The 24,378-nt window shown below is 39.4% G+C and overlaps 1 protein-coding gene across 1 annotated transcript in view; it reads right to left on the reverse strand.

Moving 5' to 3' along the window:
• The window catches only part of LOC113148276 (brain-enriched guanylate kinase-associated protein), a 32,248-nt gene extending 21,298 nt beyond the window's left edge, over window positions 1–10,950 (reverse strand). The window contains exon 1 of the mRNA XM_026339912.1: window positions 10,883–10,950. The gene's annotated coding sequence lies outside the window, so the exon portion shown is untranslated. The remainder of the gene's footprint in view (window positions 1–10,882) is intronic.
• Window positions 10,951–24,378: the final 13,428 nt, after the last annotated feature.

Below are 24,378 nucleotides of genomic sequence, written 5' to 3' on the forward strand. Positions count from 1 at the left end.
TTTTTAAGATGCAACAAACACAGGTTACACTGTTGAAGAAATGTACTATACAACACAAAGAGAGAGAGATTAATGTTTTATCACTCTAACCTCCTTTTTCATCACTGAGTTGCAAACAGTAGACTGTAGCCACCACAAACTACAGGAACCTATGGGCTAGAGAGTTATAGACCAACTGACCAAAGAAGTTACTCCTGAGTAAATAAGTGTTAAGATTAATGTGTGGGTGTGTGGGTCTTCCATTTTTAACCTCTGTCACTGCTTTTTGATGCTGGGGCTTGAACCTACACTTCCTGGAGAAAAGGAACTTAATTACCTGCCACTGCCAAAATAAACCTCTTCTGGTCTGTTTCTCTTCATGCAGCTGTATTCAGACAGTCTTGCTGACCCATTGCAACACATGTAAGCAACATGATGTTACAATTTAAAAAAAGGAAATAAAAAACAAACAAAAAGTTGCTCAGTGGAAAATCTATTAACAGACTATTAATTGTTAAATTATCCTCTCAAAGCAGTGGTTGTCAAATCAACAGTTAAGGTCAAAATTATTAACCCCCTTTATGAAATCAAACAGACCCCTTAACCTTTCCATGGAAATGACCATAGCTGGAAGTGTTTATAGTTTAACTGCTTCCAAAAGAACAATGACCGCTTGATTAAGATATTTTATCGATGCATTGAATTAAAACAGAATGAATGAAACAAAAATGACAAGGTCAAAATGATTAGCCCGCTGATAATTAAAAGCCACAACTGACAACAGCCTCTTATGGTTGTTCCAAACTACATTGGAAAATATCTCGAGGGATCTTCTTCCATGGCAAAATGTTCCAGCTCATCTAAATTATGTGGTTTTTGAGTGTGGACATTAACCTTACAGGAAGACCCAGCAGCGACCTTAGGCTAGACTAGCAATGAATTTCTTCACATCATCCTTCAAAATGTCAATATAATCTTTTATCATCTGGAGAAGGTTCCCTGTGCCTGAAGAAAAAGCAAAACAAAACCAACAAACACACAAAACAGCCCCACAGCATTATGCTCCCACCACCATGTTTAACTGAGGGATAGTTTAAAGGCCTCTCCCTTCCATCATCAAACAGAAGCAGCATCCATGAGATAAAACAGCGGAAGTTTGGTCTCATCTCTTTGACCACAGAACAGACTTCCTAAACTCATTCCCATGTTTTAAATGTTCATGGCCGAACTCCAGTCTTGTGCCCCTTAGGAGGAGCAGCCACTGTCTTCTTTCTGAGTTTCAAATGGATTCTTTACGTTTTGACATGATGAAATTTCTTCTTACCAAGAGTTAAAGAGTGGTGCCTTTTAATCAAGTGTTCAAGTGCCACTAGCTCTGTTCATGGGAGTTCCTTAGGTAAAGTTCAATGCTGCTTGATTGCTCAAGTGTGGTTAGATAAAAAAGAAAAAAATAACATGGGGTCTAATAATTTTCACCTTTTCACTACTCTTAGTATAAAGCAAAAGTAAAGATTTATTTTTACATTTTAAAATGCAAGTCTTAACATTGATAAATATTTTATTATGTACAGTTTTTTTGGAAAAACTTTTGGAAAATGTTTAAATAGTTCCTAGGCTGAGAATAATTTTAACCTAAGTCCTGTGGACACTGCAGGTTTATCATAATCACTGTAATAAAAGATATTTGGGATATAAAAAGTTTCAACAGTGCTGTATTTTTAAGCCTTTCTATCGCCAAAAAACATAAGTGCATTAATATAAGAAATTGATTAAACATTGTGCAAACGAGAAAGCATTTTTATATTATATTTTTGTCTGTTTCTGTCATGTCAAAGACCCGTGTCTATAGATATACAGTACTTTAGCTTAGCAGAACAGTAACTTACTATATGAGGGATAATGTAGTTGATCTTAACAAGTATCTCCACTAAACAGTGACTATAACTGAGTCCTTATAGTTGCCTTTTAAAAAACACCATGTCTTGTCTTTAATAGCCCAGTAAGCAGAAATGCTTACAGGCATGGGTTGTCGGTAGCAAAGGTTTTATCAGTCTTCACAGAATGGCAGGGTAGCAGTTCAACAACGGACTGAAATTAAAGTTTTGATGCTGCTGCCATTTTTAATGGCACCACTACTTATTATTTTTAATCTCCCTTCAACATTGGTTCAGGAAACAATGGCAGTTCAGGAAACACTGTTAATATGGTTGCTATAACCATTTTCTTATCTGTAAGTCACAGAGAGAGAGAGAGAAAGAAAACAGAAATAGTAGGCCAGTGAAGTATAGAATCCATCCTGACATGTACACACATACAAACACACACCTGCGGCGTTGTATGTGTAGTATATGAAGTACTGTACCCTCACTGTACCACAACACATCTTAAACCCAAAGGGAAACAGCAGATCTCGGTGCCTCGGGTGTTGCTTGTCAAGGCACACACACTTTCCACATAAAGCAACAAATCTTAAGTCATCAGAGAGCCTCATGACAGGCTTACTGCTGTTTCTTCACTGCTGCAGAAAAATAAAACAGCAAAGATATGTAAATCATGCACAAATTCTTCTCTCATAAGCATTAAGATGAGTCTATAGCAATGAAAGCAAACACTGTTTACCTGAACTACTTTGCCGAAATGTTACAACTTGTCATAATGATCAGACCATGCACACTACAGGGAGAGTAACAAATGATTGTGATAATGCTGCAGACTATAACCTACTTCAGGTAGTTTACACCTCCCACTCTGTCTGTATACTTTCTTTCTTTCATGAGAATAGCTTTCATAGCAAGTGGCTCCAATTTAATTCAGAAGAAAAAACCTTAATGTAAAACCTACTAAAGGTCACCACCAGCCAACATCCATCTTGGACCTACAATGGGGAGCCCTTATGGTGCCTGCAGATTGATTTACTACTAATGGTCCATGAAAGGTGAGCTAGGTAACTACAGCCTAGCAGATATACTGTTCACAGTGACCAAATGGGGCATTAAAGTTTAATGACCACAGTGGCAGCCCTACTGAAGTTTGCTATTAAGCAGCACACAGACATAAGCACTGTATCTACAGTAAACAATAAACTTCCATGTTGCAGCTTAGAGGATAACTCTGTAGGTATTTTGTTGTATTGCCTATTGTTTCTGAGGGTTATTGTGAATAATGTGTTTGTGGAGACTTGGAAATATGGCACCATCTCTACAAAGAAATAATATCAGGGAAAAGGAACAAGAGGTGAGATGATCTAACAGCCTGGCCTAATTACCTGTCCTCAAAGTTCCTTCTATGCTTATTTGCTTTTTCAACACCAAAAGTGACCAATGGTGAAAAGAAAGCAAATTTTTTTTTTTATTTATTTATTTAAGTTTTTTTCCCTTGGCATTACGTACCACATATTTAGAGGTTTACTCTGGAGCCATGTGTTGGCTCCTTCCTCTGATGCAAGACTCTAGAAATACAACGGCCTCTTGTGCATGCTCTACTACCAGCGGCCAGAAAAACAGCTCTGTGGATTAAGTCACCAGAGCAATGACGATGACTAGTCAACACGATTTGCTGCCTGAAGATGAGAACTGCAACTGAGAAGTGATCCCAAACTCTGTTTATCATTCCTTAAATATCTATCTCCATATCAAAAGAAACTCAACCTTAAGTGGATAACAGGAAGAACTCATTGGCCTTGAAACTAATAAAGCAACTCTTTATAATAAATGCCTAAAGTATCAGATTAGTTTGTGCCATTTAAACCTAAGAGGATTGGACACTGAGGACACTGATTGACTGTATAAATCATTGAAACAAGCATTACATACATACTTACATCAGTATGTATGTACAGAGTACTAATGTACAAAGTACTAATGTTGTTGCAGGTGATGTGAAACACAGTTCAGAGCCAAAGAACCAAATCAGCTTGAATTCACCACTGGGCTTTGGAGCCATAATGCTGTTTTCTGACACAAAGAGCTCCTGGGGATAAATTAACTGATAATGAATAGCTTCCCCTGCTGTGCTATGACTCATCAAACTCCCCCCTGCTCCTTCATACATCCTTGGCTCTTTAAACAGCACGTCAGTCGTAGTAATACATTTTTATGTATGTGAGGAAGTGGTGGAGGAAACACCAAGCGTTCACTCATTTTTGACATTTTGCAAGTAGATTTCACACGTTTCCTAATCAGATAATATCAGGGAATCCCAGCAGGTGTCACCACATGGGTATCTTTCCCCACATCATGCTGTGATGCGTGTGTTGCTGCAGTTCAGTTACAGTATTTCATCTTCTCTGTGCTTTTTGTTTTTATTTGCTGTACTGTAGCATCTGATTAATGTGTCCATTCCTTTAGTTCTATTTCCCAATAGGACAGTCATCAACAAAAACTGTGACATAAAAAGTATGTTTGCTTTAATGAACAGCTTCATGTGGCAGTCTGAACTCCACAATAAAGAAGGCTGAAATTGCTAGTATTGCACCCCCATCTGTAACTGAGTCCTGCCAAACTGTGCTTAATGCGGTGTGGTGCTGCCAGCTTACAGCTCCTCATAGTCCAATTTAAACCTACTTTGTTATGCTGCATACTGCAGTATATCTTTACATCCGTCACTGCACACAATAAGGTTATGATTCTCAGTGGTCCATTATGACACAGGCTAAATAAGAGGTTTAATTCAGAACTTTCTGGTAACAATCAATAATAAACAATGCAAATTTTGGTTTAATGGGAAGAAAAGGATGCAGGATTTGCAGGGTTTGACCGATAAAGTTAATTCAAGATGAAAACTGAATGAACAAGTCACCCAACTGTATAGATCTGCAGTTAAATTGCTTGAATAATCTTTTTTTTTCACTTTCTGTTTCCAATACTGGGAGATCAAGGTAAAGGAAATAAGGAAAACTGGTTCATGCCTGTACAGTAGGTAGACATCTGTGTACTATTAATGCTAAATTGAAGAAAACTTTGAAAGGAAAAACTCTAGGGATGTTTAAAAGACTTTTCTGGATAAATACATATATAACTGAATCTATAAGTTAATCCTTTCATGTACAACTGAAGGTAGTTGTGCAAGACAAACAAGGTTCCTAAAATTTGATTGCATGCTGAGTTTGTTGAGTGATTGTCTAATCGTATCTGCAGTCTGCGATAGCTGCATTGTTGGGCGATGGAAAAAAGATTCAGTAATGGGTAAAAAAAAAACACAGAAATACAAGTTTTATAAGTTGTCTTATGATTCAAAGCTATTCGGGTCTCAAACCTGGCAGTCCATGTTGGGTTATGTTGGGTCTTGGCAAGGTTCAGGTCTCATTTTTAGATCCTTTCTCTGTGGTTACAGTGATTGTGCAGCCAGCACAAAGCTGGCCTTCAGCTACAACACCAACTTCACATTTTTCTTTGCTGCTCAACCATTCTGTCAAAGAAGCTCAACAATTAATGTTATATCTACCAGAAATATTTTCTAGAAAGACTTGCATGTCCTGGAGAGATAGCTCTAAATCAGAATTCTTCTTTTTAACAAGGTTTGTCAGGATTCCTCTCAGCTTTACCTCTTTCCTCATTTACTCTTAAGAATTTGAAGAAGACAGTAACAGAACAGAGAATTATACATATGGAGTCAAGAATCGAAGCATGGGCAATGTAGATACAGCTGAACAACTTGCCTTGAATTTCACATTTACCTTTATCAAACACATAAAGGAATAAATGTGAAAAGATGTCTCTAGTCATTGTGTAACCTCCTTCATGGGAAAAGAATGAAAGTAATTTCAATGTCTTCTAAAGATTCACAAAATTACAGAATGTGTTTTGACCAAGAAAATATTTGCCAAAATACCTTGTGGGCAACAACTTGGACAATATAATAAAGTTCAGATTCATCTGGCCAAATAAAGTTCAAGTCAACTATAATTCCATTAATGTTTCCTTCCTCATCAAGAAAAACACTCACAACAAACCTAAATCTAATTTAGTCTTTAGCCAAGGGCACAAAAGATACGTTTAATGTTTGACTTCCAACAATTGTGGGATTAATAAAATTCATATAATTTTTGAGCTTTACTCTCCTGCTGTACCCATACAGCATCTATTGACAATGACAATTTGGCTCCTCTGTCCCTCTTTCTTCCTGCTTTTCCTGACACAAGAAGACAATATTATTGCTCCAGAGCTACACACAGAGCCGCAGGCCGGCACTTCACTGCTCGTCACCCCTTCATAACCCTTCAAACAAGCAACAATAGTCAGAGAGAAAGAGGCAGTGTAAAGGCATGATTCACACAGTTTACAATGAGGCAAGAAAAAGTATGTGAACCTTATTACTTAATTATCTGCATTAACTGGCTGTGATCTAATATTCATCTAAGTCAATAACATGCAAAGCTAAGCACATATGAACTCTAATCTTCTGTTTATCACTTATTAAAATATTCATGGTGCATGCTGTTGTTGGTATGTTAGTATGCAATACCCTTTTCAACAGCCTTGTGTTCTTCTCCAAGCTTAGTTTCATCAGTCCACAAAACATTTTCCCAGTAGCATTATGGAGTTTAAAGGGTCTCTTTGGCAAACTTTAGTGAGGTGACTCTGTGGTATCCTGCGAAGAACACCATACTCTACACAGCCATGCACGTACTGTAATTTACAAGTATTACATGGTTCATTTAAGACTTCAGCTCAACCTTTATCTGGGCTTTTTTACTTCATTGAGTGCTCTGCACGTGGTGGCACAGTGGTGTGGTGGTTAGAAGTGTTGCCACACAGCCAGAAGGACCTGCAGCTTGAGTTTAAGGTAAACATTTCTTTACTTTTCCATTTTTAAAATAGTGTGAAAGAGAGCGAGTTCGGTTCTCACTCAGGTTACCACGACAACACAGTCGTGACATCTCTGCGCTCCCAGCTTGGCAGATGACAAAAAGCGTTCGCCTTGCAGACAGTTAAGATCCAACACTGTGTCAACAGATAGTATTCTAAAGCTCTGAATCGTTAAATTACTGCTCCTGTTGTTCTAAGAGTTGCTATTCATGTCTACTAGATGTAGTAGTTAGTACCTTTTATTTCTGTTCTTCATTTGGCATGTAGTAAATGATCAAACTGTAAATGGTGGTCCAGTAAATGCCTTAAGCAGCATCTTCACTGGTCTTCCCAAAAACACTTCAGCTCCTTCAGGACCCGCATTCTAGCAAGAACCAGGAGAACTGAACAAACACATAACATCTGCTCTTAGATCTTTACACTGGCTACCAGTTACACACAGACTATGTGCTACTGCTAGATTATAAATCACTCACTGACATGGGTCCACAACACATTCCTGACCTTAGAATATAAAACCTGTTGGGATCTGGGCTCTTTTGGAAACAGTCAGCTGGTAGAACCTTAGGGCAGAACGAAACAGGGTGAAGCTGCTTTTAGCTACTATGCTGCACACAGACGTAACCAACTTCCTGATGATGTTAAATATGCCCCACACCTACCCACTACTACTCAAAGCTAATTAAACTCCTTCCCTCTGCCTTTGATAAATTGGTTTCGCTGCAGCACTTTTATTTCCTCAGCTGTTTTATTTATTTAGAATTTATCACAGCGTTGAAACTACACTTTAGCTTTGTTCCAGTTTGATCTCATTTTGTTTCATCTTAACAGTTAGGATAATAGATGGATGGATGGATTTAGTTTCATCTTAATTGGATTTTATTCTTGTTTTTATTCCCTGTTGCTTTAAATATCTTTTCTGACTTTGCACTTTGTGTTTGAAATGTGCTATATAAATAAAGTTGCCTTGCCTTGATTATTTATGCAAACAGCAATTATGGAGCAACAATAATATTCTTTTGAAATTGCGTTTCTGGCAGCCTGAAGAATTTAAGTGCAACGTTCACTCTTCCTTTAGCTCTGTTTTCATCTCCACCACATTGCTTCTATGTTTGAAAATGAGCAGAAACGTCCGTCCTGCAGAGCACAGTGTATGTTGTCCAGTAGCTCAGCACTGCAGAGCACAAAGAGGTACCGCTGACTGTGACAACCAAATTTAGCCTTTGAAGAAAGAATCCTGTACTTTTCACCTTCAAGCTTTTTCTCTTTATCATCACAGCCCAGATTGGACATCTGGAACTCACTGCAGGAGGCGACCCAGGGCTTTGCGAAATTGTGAGCATGTAGGCTGAACATACAGTAGTTTGCACAACCCACTGGGGTGCCATGAAGTAGTTATTGAGGTGTAACTGGTGCAATAGGTGCTGTTTGTCCAACATGTAGCTTGTGAGAGCGCTATGTGTTTGTTTGTATGTGTTTGACAAAAAGCCTCGTCTGGAGAAACACCGTGTTTCTTGCTGCCCGACACAACAGAGCCTGAACAAATTATTGTTGATATAATAGGAGCAGTCTCTGAACCATGACACTGAACAAGAGAGATCAGGACTGAAGCTAATGCATTAATGAGCTGCGAGAACAAAGAAAAATAATTCATCAGAGCTAAAATACTCTGAAGTGGGACAGCAAGATCAAGTAAGAAAAACAAAACAAAACAAAACATAAAAACCTTCTTTTAAATCGCCTAGCTTATGGATTTTATATGTGACATTAAAATGCAACATATTCCACTCCTCTGACATACAGAACATAGACTTTATGTTGATATGACACTTGAGATCTTCTGGATGTGTTCTCCGGAGGCTTATGTTGCTCAGCTCCCTGTCCTCTTGGCTTTGACCGAGCTGTTTAAATGACATGTGGCAGACAGGCGTATCTCCAATAGTCCAGGGAGCAATGAGGGTGGTGAGTTGAGTCCAAGCCCAACAGAGAATGAGTCTTAAGACTTAGACATCTGATTCACAGGAGTCTAACTTAGACAATATGGATACACGTGCACGCTCAAAGGCAAAGCCAAACCCTTGAGTATGCTCCTAGACAGATTCCTGATCAACAACTACCACATGTATCCATAGTCCACCCTCACCAATGGCTCCTGAGTAAATCTCTGATGTCACTGTCTTGAAAATGATTAGACAAAAGAACAGGAGAGTGCGGGCGGGTGGTAAACCGCTCAAGGCTAACCTTAAGGGAGCCTTCTTATAGCATCTGCTTTTGGATGCTACGTGCCAAGCTTAGAAAGCTGAGAGATGAACAAACAAATGCCTCTTTAGGCATATTCCTCAAAGTCTGAGTGAAGCAGAGTGGGTTAGTGATGTCTCCCAGGGGCTGGCGCTGGAGGAGAAGTGGATCATTGGGAGATACAGCTGATAAAGGTAAGCTGAAACATTTGAAGAGACCTAATTAAAAGTCACTGCAAAGTCAGGAGAAGCCAATACAGCTATTGCTTTTTATTGAGCTGGCTGTTGGTACCGTTTTAATCACTATTCTGTTTTTGGTTCATCCAAAACTGATCTCAGCAGCTATGGCTGTAATTTTAGTTTCTATAAGCACACAGACACGTCCAGTACCTTTGGACTGATGTAAACACACTGAATTCCTTCACAACTTTCAGATGGGGCAGTGAAAATGTTCCTCATTTCAGAAAAAAAAAGCAAGTCTGTCAGTAAGAAGTTAGTTGTGACTTGAGGGGCACAGTGTTCCTTTTAAAGTACACAATGCACTCTTTCAGGCATCACCATTTCAGCGTTAAATTTCAGTTTGACAGTCACATTTTCTATTATAGTCTTTGTAAAGTTCAGCATTTCCTCTGTTACCAGGGAGCACACTCTGCAAATCACCCAATGAAGAAAATGTTAATCATTTAAAAATAAAAGAAGATCGATTACAGCAATCGACAATAGTCGCTCATGTTCAGTTCACATTATTCACACTGCATGCAAAAACTATGAGTTTGAAATCCTTTGTCAGTGCACAACAATCTCAGTTTTGTTGGCATCGATTTAATCCATCTTAGTAAGTAAAGAATAAAACAGCCTTCAGGGATGAGCATTGGTTTATTATCTATGGCACAAATAATTTCAGAAAACTGAGAACCAGTGCACGGTGCGCTGCTGCAAAGTTTAAGATGGGAATATGTCAAATATGGGTTAACGTATGGGTTAACTCAAAGTGCCAAAAGGATTAGCCCACATAGTTCACTTTTCTGTTGTTTTTTCTGCCAGATTAATTAAAGCTCTTCTCAATGTACAGGAAGTTTGAAACTTACTTCAAAGACCCAAAGTTTCCCTCTGGACAGCACCTTATCTGAGGTGCTGTTTACTTTAATTATTCAACAGGAAGCGGGAATCATGCTTATTTGCTGGAGGCTGGTGACTGGAGGAGAAAGCAATTAACTTTGAGATGTTATGATCTGTTGTGCAAATCACAGAGCCACCTAAAGCCAACATATAGAACAAGAATCCATGATTTACTAACCAAAATATAACGCAATCACTTGTAATTCCACAACTCATCAGTATAAGTATGAAATCTATCATGTTATTCTCCCTTTTACTCTTCATCTCTAAACGGTAAGGAGTTGGGTGTAAAGAGAACAACTTTCAACTCTCTCATGATGTGCTTGTTCAGCCATAACTGCCTCCCTGTGGTATCATCTTGTCCAGTGAATGAATATAAGAGTTAATTGAGGGCTGTGAAATTATTTGGAGCATCATTATTGCCATGCCAAAAACAACAAATCTACTTCAACTAACAGTCATCACTTTTTCATTGTACATATGACAATGACAACCTTCAGTTTACTTCACTGTCACTGCACAACAGTGCAACATACTGTACTGTTGAATTCACAGCAGTCTACCCAACCCTTTTTGTCAAAGCTCTCAGACTATGCAACACATGGAACAGAACGGCAAAACAGCTGCAGAAGAGCACTCACAACAGTCATTATTTTCACAAGTGTGGCAAAGCACCTACACACACTTGTCTCAGAACAGCTAATAAGACCGGGCATGCACTTCTCCCCTTTCTTGCCTTACCGTTTATATGCCTTTCGCCTCATTTTCTGCAGATAAGATCAGAGTATTCATATGCCTGTGCATCCCCTCAGAGTGGCATGCATTTAGAAAAAAAGACTCCTCTAATTCTGACTGGAGAGAGGCTGGTAGGCAGAGAGAGAGAGAGAGAGAGAGAGAGAAAGTGAGAGAGGGAGCTGAGAATTGAATGGAGCAGGGGGAGGTGTATGGGAGGAGGAGGGGTTATGGGAGTGATGGAGAGAAGAAGAAAAGAGAGAGAGGGAGAGAGAGCGAGAGGTGTGGTGGTATCACTGCCGAGAGGAGAGGAGGTAAAAGTTAAAGTGGCTAACCTTGTGTCATGCTGCATCTCTCCATCAGATTCCTGTTAGGAAGAGAAGAAGAGAGGGTGAAAGGATTAGATTTATTCATCAAGCAGATTTATCTGGCGCCTCTGCTGTCACTGCATGCTGTGGAGAGCCTCTTATCTGGTGCTTAACAAGCTCTCAGAGTGGCTATGTCTCGACAAACAAATATATCCATTATTTCTCACTCTTGGCATACATACTATGTCAGTATTGAGAGCATTAAGTGAAAGAGGAAGGAGGGAGAGAGACAGAGCAAGATATGACAGATTAACAGCAAAGAAAAATGCAGTGTGCTGCAGAAATGGAGACAAAGGGCCAAAGAGTGAGAGACAGACTTACATGCAGTAGTTGTTCAAACGGGAGAAGAGAAACAGAAAAGATGAATGAATGGAAAGTTCCAGAATCAAAAGTAAGAAGGTACAGTGAATACACCAAGATATTTTGAAGTTTAAAAAGCTTATGTAGTAAATGTAAATACTACCACCACATTAGTTTAGCATAGCACAGTCAGTGGAAACGTGCGGAAACAGGTAGCCTTGCTCTTCAAGGTTAACTTTTGTTTAATGCGAAAATGACTCACTAGCTGCTGGCTGTGGCTACATATTTAACATACAGATGTGAGTGTGGCATTGATTTCTCATTCATGGCAAGAAAACAAATAATGTTTCTGTTGGTGCAGAACAAATTAAATAATGCAATCCATGCACCACAGTCAACAGGCTCGAGCATATATGTAGCCATGAACATGAATTTGTGAATTTATGTTCATGATCACGCACACAGAAGCATATGTCTGTTTAAAGTGTGTTACATGCGGTTCTAGCCAGCTCCAGGATTTACAGTGAATGATGCAGCGAGGCATAATAAATGGTTACAGGTACACAGCCTCAGCATTTGTGAGAGTGCAGTGATTGTGAGCATGTGAATGCTGTGCTTCCTGGTGTTGTGTGGGTGTTACAAACAGTGCGAATGATACAGCAGGATGACTCATACAACTACTGAATGAGACAATGCTCAGTAATCCTCCTCTGTCCATTCCACCCTTCCCAGCATCCCTGCGTGCGGGGAGGGCAAGCCTAGAGAGAGCAAAGACGAGGTGGGGATTGGCATTCCTGGAAGGCATCGCTGAATGATAATCTGAAGCTGCACCTACAATAGATGTACATTCATTGAATGAAAAGTCTAAAATGTTAGCTTTTAATTAAAGGCTACTTTAAAAGGAAGAGCAATCAGCATCCGCAATCTGAATGCTAATAAAAGTGTCGCCCACTAACCAAAATTCACAAATGGTGCTTACAATTTTGCTGTCATTATGCCCTGATTGATTGACAGGCTGTTTACTGCAGGGACCAGCACCAGACAAAATCTACGTTATTAATTTTGTGATGCTAGTTAAAGTTTGCTTACATCAGTGATGTTGGTAAATGCAATGAAACACTCATAAATGCACACCATTAAAGTTAAAATCAGAAGCTGAAAAACTTGTTTTGCTGACCTCCAGTGGTTTAGGAGTGTACTCCTGGGCGTTTAACAAACAGCAGTCATTGCATGCATGTATTTTCAACATGACATCATCATGCTATGAATCCTTTAACTCTTAAAAACTATTATAAAATATTGTAAACACATACATCAGTTGCTCTTATTTTGCTGTTACTCACAGAAACTGCAATGTTTGTTGCAGTCCACAAAACTCAAGATTCAACCTCCTTGTCTATCCAATCACCCACTCTCCCCTGAAAAGCTGACATACAGCAGTTTTCTCTCTTGATTCCAAACATATTGCTTTGCTTCTATACACCCACTTAATCGGCTGAACAGTTGCTAGGGAGCTGCCTTCTACTGAATAAATTCTAATCAGGAAGCTACATCCCAAACATCTCTCTGCCTCCTCGTTGTTGCACACTGGTCAAGATCCACCCATTTAGTAGAAGCATATTAGCAGTGACAGTGCAGCAGGGTGTACAAGGCCATAGTACTGTGAGGTATTTCTAAGCCTGAGGCTCAAAAACACACCCACACACACACTCACAAACGAAACAAAGAAAGATGACAAAAAATGTTTAAATTATTAATGTATTAGCTACGTTCACACAGGCAGCCAAGCAGGATAGTGAATTTTGTTTGAAACCCAAGCCATCGTTCTCTCTGTACTTTAGGCTTTGAGTAAATAACCAGTAAATAAATGGGGGTGTATTTTAAATACTGCATGCCAAAGGAACCGATACTTTCTATGTGCTATCACTCTGTTGGTTGTTTGGAGGGCAGAGAGATGCTAATGCATTTAAATAAGAAGTAATATAGACCTTTACCATAGCAGTCCCTTGAGACACATCAGTGCTATGAAAATAGACCTCCAGTCAGAAAAGATTAATTCAAACTGCAGGTCATGCGTTGATTTTGAGTTTCTGTTTGAATAGATCAAGTTAGACTGACTTTATGTTGTGCACACACACATGTACAGCACAAAATAAATTGTGATTCCCCATTCACATCACGTTACCGAATAATGATGTTTGCAGATTCTGTTTTGTGCAGCAAGTGGGTGATGTGTCAGGTGCAATTAGGCAAAACACCAAACATAAATGGCTCATGTCTAATACACCATGCAAAGAGTAATATTCTCCTAACAAGGAGGAGCATGATGCAATACACAATATCAAAGCCTTGAATGAAGATTGAATAAAATCATCACAGGCTTGTGTAATCTTATTCACTAGGCACCTCGTTTCCAGCAATCTACATCTAGTCTTACAGTATGATGTGATGACATTAAACCACACACAGTGTGTGTTCCCTCTGATCTAATTTCTTATAATTATATTTACAAGTGACTCAATTGCATATGATGTAATAAAATCTCTACATGTGGAGTGTATCCACAGTCCTCTGCTTGATTTTGTCAAATCAACTGTATGGTATGAGTCTTCTGCTTGTCTGCTAACACCTAGAACACAATGTAGAATGTGGTTAAAATATTCAAAAGGAAATTTTAAGAAACATTTAACTATAATTCTACCTGAGTCAGCATAAAGGTTGTACAATCTCAGTGTAAAAGCTTTCCAGTATAGGCAGCTATATTACCCTTAACCTTCATGCATCTGTGTTTAAAGCTTCATAAAGAAACTGACACAAATAAAACTCTTAAAAAATTATGAAAAATTCTTAGTTAATGCAAAATTGTTGCATGTTCACATAGTCAGAGAAAAATGTTTCAGCCTATGTCTCATTGGCCAAAAACCCTTTGCTATCACATTAAAAGGAGCAGCTGGCACCTTACTGTATATTAACTGAGGCAGATGGTTGTTTTCACTCTTCCACTGCCAACAGAGGTGTTGAGAGAAGACAGGAAACAAAAAACAAACAAAGTTGGTCCACTAAACTATATCGCAGCAGTTCTGCTCATGGTTTACATTGCATATAACAGGGATTCAACCCTCTGGAAGTTTTCACTCTTGGTTTATTCAATTGGTTGATTTAATTTGTAATGAGTGTATGTAAAAGTTTTTAAATTATAAATTAAATCAACCAGGACTTGAAAATATAGACTTCCAAGGTGGGTGAATACTTTTCATGGGCAGGGAGTAGCATACATTTTAAGTCGTGAGACAGAAAGTAAATGCGCAGGGGTCAGGCTGGTGAATAGGTCTGCATGTATTTTAGGTGAACCAACTCTTTAGTTGTAGGATACTCACAGTGATATTAACAGGTCTGGGCAGTGAGGTAGACCTGTAAGACATTCTGGGAAACCCCTCTGGCCAGCTGAAGACAGGACAGGGATTACTCCGTCCACTGGAAACTGACTGAGGAGGTGGAGGTTCATAACTGCTAAGTCCCAGTTTCTTCACCTTGTCCCTCCCTCTTTCCATCCTTCTGTCTTTTTCCCAGCAGGGCTTCTCTTTCCCTTTATCTTTTCCATTTCCTTTCTCCCCACCTTTGTCTTTCTCCCACGGGTTCTCTTTTCTCTCCCTCTCCTTGCTTTTCTCTACTCCCAAGACTCCATTCCTCTCCCATGGAATCCTGTTTTCCCTCTCCTTCCCTCTCTCCATACACTTGTCCAGTCCTTTCTCATTCCTCTCTGTCCCCAGGGTGCCATTAGCTACAAGTTCGTCAAGCCGCCTCACTCTGTCAATGTCTGTCTCTAGATAAAGCCTCCCAGTGGAAGGCTGTGTCTGAATTTTTGTACAAAGCTCCAGGTCATGCTCTTGGTATGAGTGGCTTTCACCTTTTATTTTCCTCAACACATCCCCAGGCTCCAAGATCTTACAGCTGGGTAATCTCTTGCTCCACTGGTGGATGGAGCATGTAATGTCTTTTGAATCATGCTCCTTGATGGTCTGGAGGTTGGAGCTGGTTGGGCTGTACCACAGGTTTGTTGCTGATGCAGATGGTGGTGGTGGTGGTGGGTTTACTGGAGTTGAAGGTAGTGTAGTTGCCGGTTGTGAGTGAGATGGAGTTGATGGTGGTGGTGGTGGAGGAGATGGGTAGCGGTGTCGGAGGGTAGACGGTTGCTGAGGGCCACTGTTTGATTTCAGCACCCTGCAGGTCACCTCATTCAGAAACTGTGAGAATTTGCGTCTGTCTTCATTCTTCTCATCTTGCTGATGGGATGAGACTGTAGGGGCCTTCTTGCTCAAGCAAGGTGAAGTAACACTCTGAGTTCCTGCATCTTTCTTTAATACTGTGGAAGCCTTCTCTGAAGCACAATCCCCTATGCTGTCAGCTTTGCCAGCACTCTGTGAGTAGATAAGATTCTGATAAATGACTTCAGGCTCAACCATGTCACTAGTATGTGCCTTGTCATTGGTGCAAGATTTTCCACTTGGTTCTCCCGACTCTTCCTTGCTACGTTGCTTAACAGGACTTCGTAGCAGGCAGGTGGCCCCTGAGCTCCAGCTATTTGTGTCCCAGCTGCCATCATCATCACTAGAGCTGCCACTCTGTAGGCTAGGGCTGGTACTCCACTCACTGGGACTGGGACTCGAGTTGTCCAGGCTGCCCAACGACCGTCTCTTTAACCGAGAGATTGATTCCCTCAGGTTGGGTAAAGAGCTCTGGAAGCCAGTCAGAGATTTTGGAAGGGTAGGGACAGACCCCTGGATGTTAGAAAGGGAACCCTTGGGGTTTGAAATAGAAGAATTGTGGAGTGTAGAAAGAGAGCCTTTGAGTAAAGGAGAGGATTGGCGTCGAAGTGGAGGGTCTTCTTCATGGTCACTGTATGGTCCAGAGAAGACAGGGCAAGATGCAGTGGAAGAGCAGGAGCCACGATCTTGTCGAGTTGAGGCTGTCCTAGATCTTGGTTGTCGCCGCAGAGTAGCCATGTCAATTGCCTTCTTTCCCCTGCTTCGCACAGTCTTTGGTGATCCTTTCTGTACAGATTCGAGCCTAAGACCATCGTCTGAGATGGACACACACAAATGGACCATGTCAGGCTAAGCAGAACTGATTTCCAATGGGTTTCTGTCCTTTGGCCTTCCCCAGTCTCATTTGTCTGCCCCAGTTGTCCCGGCCACCGACAGTGCACCCAAGCTGTTGCAATGTGACACACTTTCACTGCTCCAGCTCTGTACACAATGAAATCCCAAAGGGGTTAGAGTCTAATAGTCATTTGGGCATCAACCAACCTACTTTCATTACTATTAGTAAGCTGCCACCATCAATCTATTTTTTTCCTTTTTTTAAATAGCGTTTTAGATCAACAGTTGAATCACCATTGCTTTGTCTGTGGGCATCATCTATAATGAATTTGTGTATTGACACAAATGGTGTTGCAAAGCAGTTGGATATCCAGGTCACAGATATTGACCACAGCTACCATGTGTGGGCAGCAGGAAAGCAAAGTGGTCACCGATTGATTGGACACACATGATATTTTTAGTAGTTTGTTATGCTGTGGTGCAGAAATGAACATACATAACTATGTTCATTAAGTTAAACACGTCCCACAAGACACTGTATTAATTTGTCACTCTCTCAGTCTATTTCAACTTAAGACAGAACATCTCTATGGAGATACAGATGTTCTGTCATGAAGAGACAGCATCTGTTGCCTCTGGCTTGGGTGAAAAGAAACCTCCCTAACATATGTTACCTTGTCCAGACAACTGACCTTTAGAGATGCAGCTCCCATCAGAAGCTTCAGCTTTCCAGCTGAAAAGATAATACAAGTTGGTAGTACTTGAAAGTACAGCAATCTTTTTCCAATAATGTGTCACTCCCAAGAAATACCTAATTTGACAGTCTCCACAACAAACAGCAACCAAATAGTTAATATCTAAAATATACAATACAGAAACAACAACACAAAGCCTAAAAGCTTAACTAAAATACCTTGTAGGAATTAGGAACAGAACATAAAGATCCTTTCATTTATGGCTTTTCTCACTGTGCTATATGTGTACAATGTGACCACACATAGGCTTAGGCATCAGGACATCAATAGCATTCTAAACACCCTTACATAACTACAGAGCAACTAATTGGTGCAAAGATGAAAACCTGCTCCTATAAATAGACTTTTAATGGAAAGATCAACATTAAAATCCATGCTATATTTTTCTATTGATGCAATGTCAGATGTTACACTTAATGAAGAGACTGTGTTAGCTGGTGCATAGTCAGTGTACTTTAAGTTTACATAAAATAGAAATTGATATTGACATTTAGCTAAATTCACTAAATAATTCATTTGAATTAAAAATCCTTCTGTTGGCATTTAGAAAAACTATTAAGAACAAGGTGGCCTGATTAAAACCTGGGCGTTTCACTGCAAGTAAACTTGCAAACATAGGTTCACCATAAGCCTTGGTTCTACTGTATGACATTTTAATAATGTTAATAATAATTTTAGTCATGTGGGCTGTAGTGGTTGAGATATTTTGGTCTGAACCAAACTATGTAATCTAGCCAGCGACTAACTGAAGAGGACTGTTAATTTTAAGTGTCTCTGGAAATGATTTCCTACAAACTGCACAGGTCTGATTATGACAAAAAGGAGGACCCTCAACCAAAACAGGAAGAGGACTAGCCCACTGCGGCGTACAGTAGTTACTCTAAATGCCAGATGGTGGAACCATTAAAAAAAGACACCACTCCCAACAGCTGTAGCATCTTTAATGGAAAAAAAAATGTTTTAAGAAAAACATTTGAAGGAGGAAATGCAGAGTAAAGAAGTAGAAAGAGGATCCAGGCAAAGTAAACCTTAGAGGTGGTTAACCAGGTGGAGACAGCTTGGTTGTTCTCTCTTTCTATTGGACAGTGACTCAAAAGGTTACGCTGTTAAGCAGATACAAATGTTAGACAGTACCTCTTAGGGACTTTAAGGGTAATCAAATCTAAAATTCTACTGGTGGGAGCTTTAATTACAATTTGCGTATAAGCCAAGAGGTAGTCATCCATCACCAATGTGCAGAGAAGCTCCTGGCCATACATCTTGTACCTACTAATCTTCACACCATACAGAAACTATAACTTCTGCAGTATGTTTGGGGCTGTGGGTGGTTATGAATATAAATTAAAAGTTAGGAGAAATGTTAAACTATAGACCAGGGGATCCTAATTTACTCATTTTCTTTTTTAAAGACAAAAAAAGAAGAACCAGCGCTGAGAATGGCAGGAGTCTGTTGCGGTACCTCTGTGATCTAGACTGACATTTTAAGAACAAAGACACAAAAATAAACACCAAAGACAGCCACACATCCACATCTCTATTTGTGCCTTGTACTAATAAGTAAGGTTATATGACTATAGACTCTTAGTTTCTGTATTTTTCCTTTGCTGATACACACACAATATACTGCATATGTGTAGTAGCTTTCAGGATTTTGCCATCCTACAGTATAATCACATAAAATTGAAAAGATTCTTAGTCACTCTTCACCTCTCTGTGTGGATTTGTATCAAGTTAGGAAGTAACCGTGGCTTCATTCATAAGCATTTTGAACAGTTTAGTTCTGAATTTCTGCCGGATTCCTCTGATGAAAAGAAGATCTAGCTGTCAAAACTCAAATCAAATTCAGCAGGATAATTATAATTTTATCAGATGCAGCAACACAAGCATCCCCCAGCCCTTTCAATAATACACGCTGGCTGTGCTAATAAGATCTCTGCCGACTCATCGTATCCCCTGAGAACATGCCGATTCCCCAAAGTTTCCGCAACTGAAACAAAAGATCAGACGCCTCATTTCATCCCTTCAAGCGATTGCCTGATGAGCGCTTCAGAGATAACACGTTGACATCTTGCTAATGATTTAGACTCACAACTTGGGAAACGCTGCTTAATATTTTGGTATTTCTGCACATTTTATTCTTGTTGATTCCAACTCCATGCATCACACATAATGGTGTGAAACAAACAGCCTTCATGGTGACTAACACGTGACTGGTTCTGTTGTTTGAATATGACATGGTGTTAACCACGCACATTTTTTTGTCAGGAAGTGTTATCCTAACCTCAGGAACTGTTTGCTAGGTTATCTCACACCAGGCAGTTTGTATTTCTGCTAAAATCAAGAGAGAGCTACCGAGGCAGCTTTGCTGTGGTTTAATGTCTACACAGGCCTAAAGTCATCTGCATTAGGACCCATGGTGAGCATCCTCACGGCAAACATACTTAAGCCTCTGCACATTTAACTTGCAATTCCAGCTGCTTGACTCAGCACGAGGAGCTTTCCCCCGATTGCTGCTGTGTGTAGCTTCACTCACTCAGTCAACTTCAGTGTAATTTTAGCCACTTCCATCCAGTGCCCACACACTGGTTTCTTCTCTTCTTATTAATGAGCACTATAACAAATGGCACAACCCCTCATTTCCTGCTGGTGTCAACATAGACATCGTCATGGAAACGAAGACTGTAAACCAGATCCATCTTTTTCAGAGCAGATATGTGCCAGAGAGATCTGTATAACTTTACGTCTAAATGCCAAGGCAATAAAACAGACACCTATAGGAAATGTCAGCAGCACGGTCCTGACCAAAGAGACGGGGCCGTGCCAAGCAATATTTTTAATTTCTGTGTGAAAGGGATCCCTGTAATGTCGCATCTCGTATCATTTAAGGAAAAATAACAGTAAGTAGCAGCAAATTAAAACAAATATCCACTAACAAACACAACTGTAACACAACTGTACACTGAAAGCTTTTGATAGGAGGTCGCATTCATTGAAACATACTACTGGACACACATGCACATGGTCAGTGACATACATGTCCACACACATGCAGATTTACATGATTCTAAGTTTACCACCACCCCTTTCCAGTGTAATTACACACGTGCATTGTTTATGTATGCAACAGCGCTCCCCAGTGGACACAAAGAGTAAAACCTCATCAAGACATCAATTTTTCTCAGGAACTGTAAATGTGTGAAGTGTTTTTCTGCTCATTCACCTGTGCACCACTGCCTGTAGAAACACATTTTTTGAATTGTGTAACAACGTGTCTTGCCTATTTTATTTGTTCTTGGAGTTTGTACTACTATTATCATCATTGTTTTTAATCCAATGTTTTTTTTTTTTCAGTGACTAGGTGGCCTCCTGAGTTACACTAAAGTCTTCTTGGAATATGTGTCTATTTGTGTTTTACTCTTACTATAGTAATAGCAGAATGGCTTTTATTATGTATTGCATGTTGTCTCATACGTCCTGGCACGCGTCTGCATGGGCAACCATTGTTCACTGAGATGGTTTACCCAACACTAGGATTACTAAAACAATGAATATATATCTCTATCTATCTATGTAGACATAAATCATACTGCAGGGCAATAACATTGTAGAGAATAGACAGCGTAGGCTTAAAATATATTATTTTTTATATACTCATTCTTATGGTGTGAAGGCGTATGTGTGCATGTGATCGTGGGTATACGAGTGTTAATATGTTAAAGGGCATCGTAGGAGGATAAATGTGATGTGCAGTATAACAGCAAAAAGGAACTCCAACACATTTTCTCTCTCTTTCATGCATCTTCTCACACCCCTCCTCCTTCATTATGCTGCTAGTGGTAAATGGTTTGCATGTGAGACAATATGAAATATTCAGGACAATAGAGTACAATCTGTTGTTGTTTATTAACATGTTTTTCCAGGGGAAAACACACAGGAAAGAAATGATTATGTTAAGAAAAACACACACCGTGTAATACAGCGTGCAGGAGATGTGGAAAATTGAGAATAAAGACCTGTCATCTATGTTTGTGCCATCTCGTATGTCTGGTAATCGTTATTTTATGTGTTTGAAAGGGATTCATGAATATCATCAAGGATATCTCATGCAGAATATTCAGACAAGAGGAATAGGAATGGCAGACAGGGAAATGATAACCAATCTAAACAAGACAGATTCTTTCAGCGTTCAGCCAAAAGGAGCTGAGATTAAGTTTTTCTTATTTATAAAAACATCTGGTACACAAATTAAAGAATAAGGCAAGAGTTTTGGTTTATAAAAGCAGGTCACAGACTTTCACCTTTATACAGTATCAGCTATAACAACTAGCTGATGACTTCTCTCAGCAGTGACCTTCTAGTTTCACCATTTGTGCAACCTGAATAGTTCGAGTTAAACGATTAATATCAATGTTTAACCTGAGTTTCCATCTGCAAATTGATTTTTTTCCAGTGTATTCACTAAGAGTGAGATTTTCAAGCTTTAATTGAAAAGACTCAATGAGAAGGAGAGCTTTCAAAGGGAGTGCAGATCCAGAGAGAGACAGAGGTCTCTCATAGCTTTATGGTTTTATTGATGTATGTTTGCTCAAATAAAATTGAGGTATCAATGCATCTCTTAGTTACCATGGCTACAGCAGAGCCTCTCTGTGCATATATAGTATGACAACTGGCATGCAGCCACAGAGGGACCAATTATCGCTTTCGGAATAAAGGGGGTATATGCTGTATCCACTGTGCAGACAGAGGTGCATCTAAAATGAATCCATAAGCCGTAATTGCAGCGATTATGAGAAAACCTCTGGAATAAAAATGATAATGGGAATATGTCGAGGATAATTTGAGAGGAAGGCGATTAGAATTTGTTGTGTGGTTGATGCACGAGAAAAAAAATTAGTTATTCAGTTATTCTAAATGATTTCAAAATTTCTGAAAACAACATATGCAATGTAACTATATAACATATATAATATGCAAATATAATGTAAATATACTTTTGTCTCCCATTCTAGTATTTTTAAAGATATGTTCTGCTGGTAAATTATTCAGTGGTAACTAATGACATACTGCCTTGCTATTTCATATATTAGATATATAGTTTTGGTTACTATGTGCATGCTATAAAACATTTACATATTAATCTAAAAAAGGCACATTTTTTAATAACATTCCTAAAACGAAGTAAATATTGAAGTTTTTAACCTGCGTTGTTCATTTTCTTTATTTCTTTTGCACTTTAAGGGAACAATTATAATAAATCATTAACACTGACTCTACATGAATAATATTGTAATTGTATCTATTCATATCACTACCCTGTACAAAATGGAACACGTCTATTAAAATAAACACAGTCATCAACATTTATTAAATACTTTGTGGTGAAACACGACATAAAGCAAATGGAAACATTCACATGGCGACGTCTATGCAATTATCTCGCTGGGCATTTTATGAGCTTCATGTCCAGTTTTGACAGCTGTGGTATAAAAAGCTGTTGGAAACACTAGACTAATTTAGAGAAGCAGCTTTAATTTTCCTTGCAGGTGCTTCTCCATAAATTGTGCCTCCTAAAACCAACAAAGCGCTGCCGCAATATGTAGGACGCTGAATACATAAATACAGCTTTAGGTTATGCTGACTCAGTGCTTTTAAAAGGAGGATTTTCAGCTGTGCTCTCTAGTGTTGCTCACTCTGATGAGACCTGCTTTGAAGTTCAACTTGTTTTACCAATTTGTGCACGTTTTATAAATTCTGTAAAAACTGTGCATATTGCATCTTCTCTTGTGCACATTCATTCTGTCCTCAGCTGATCAAGATGAGCCCATACAATCAACTGGCTGCCTCAATGAAAGTGGCCACATTAAAATTTTGACCTGATGATGGTGCTAGAGGGAAGAAAATCTATTCTAATCACTTAAATACTTCACTCACCAAAATGAATAAAATTCATCCTGAAGGGAACACGAATGTTTGCACCAAATTTAATGCCAACATCAAATAGTTGTTAAGATGTTTCAGAACAAAATGGTGGCCTGAATGATTAGATCAGTGAATGTCACCTTGTGCAGATCAGCCCTGCTGTCCTCTAAAAGTCCTTCTTTTCTTTGACAATCTAATTTTTAATACATTCTTAAGCAAGCCAAGCTTCAGTGTTCACATGCTTTGCCCTCTGCTGTAAAAAAAAAAAAAAATAAGATGAGTAACCTTAGCTAACCTGACTGTGAACCATTAATGTTCCCTGCTGAGTCTAGAGCTTTGATGGTTGAGCTAGGGTGAGCACCTGGCCTGTGAAGAAGTCCAGAAGGTCTTTCCTTCTTCCCTTTTTTTTTATTTTACCAGCGTGTAGGTAGCTTTTTCTACAAGGTTTAAATGGTGAACAGGGATTTTAAAACTCATCCTACCTATCCTAAAGGGATCCAGTTGCATCAGACAAAAAAGGGGGCACATAAAAATCACTGACGCTGGCCTATCCCAGTAGGGACATACTGAACACAGCTACTGCAAGTTATTGTCGTCACGGACTGCTCTGCTGAGATAAATAATGCACACCTAATATGATAAACTATCTTATAACTAACTATGTATCTTTTATTGGCCTGCAACACAGAGGATTTAAACTTACGATGAGCTTGCAGAACCTGAAATTAACTGCATCACAACCCGAGTGGTTGGTGGAATTTGCTGCAAATCATTAATCTTCCCCTCGACCCTGATGAAATCGAAGACACCAAGCTTGCTTCAAAGGGCTTGGAGCATACCTCCACTGCAAATACTGAAACTCTGATGAATCAGGGAACAAGTAACATTACCTCCTCGGGGTTTGTAAGGTCCTTTGAAGAGGCAGTTGATCGTGTATGGAGAGCCAGGAGGTGGCAATATTCACATAAGCAACTTTATTACTTCAGTTGGACAGGGCTTGCTGCATTGGTAAAGAAGTGATTTAAAGAGTGAGAAAAAACAACCAGTGTAGGGACAGATGGAAA

The sequence above is a fragment of the Anabas testudineus genome, chromosome 22 (assembly GCF_900324465.2).
Source record: "Anabas testudineus chromosome 22, fAnaTes1.2, whole genome shotgun sequence".
Lineage (NCBI taxonomy): Eukaryota > Metazoa > Chordata > Actinopteri > Anabantiformes > Anabantidae > Anabas > Anabas testudineus.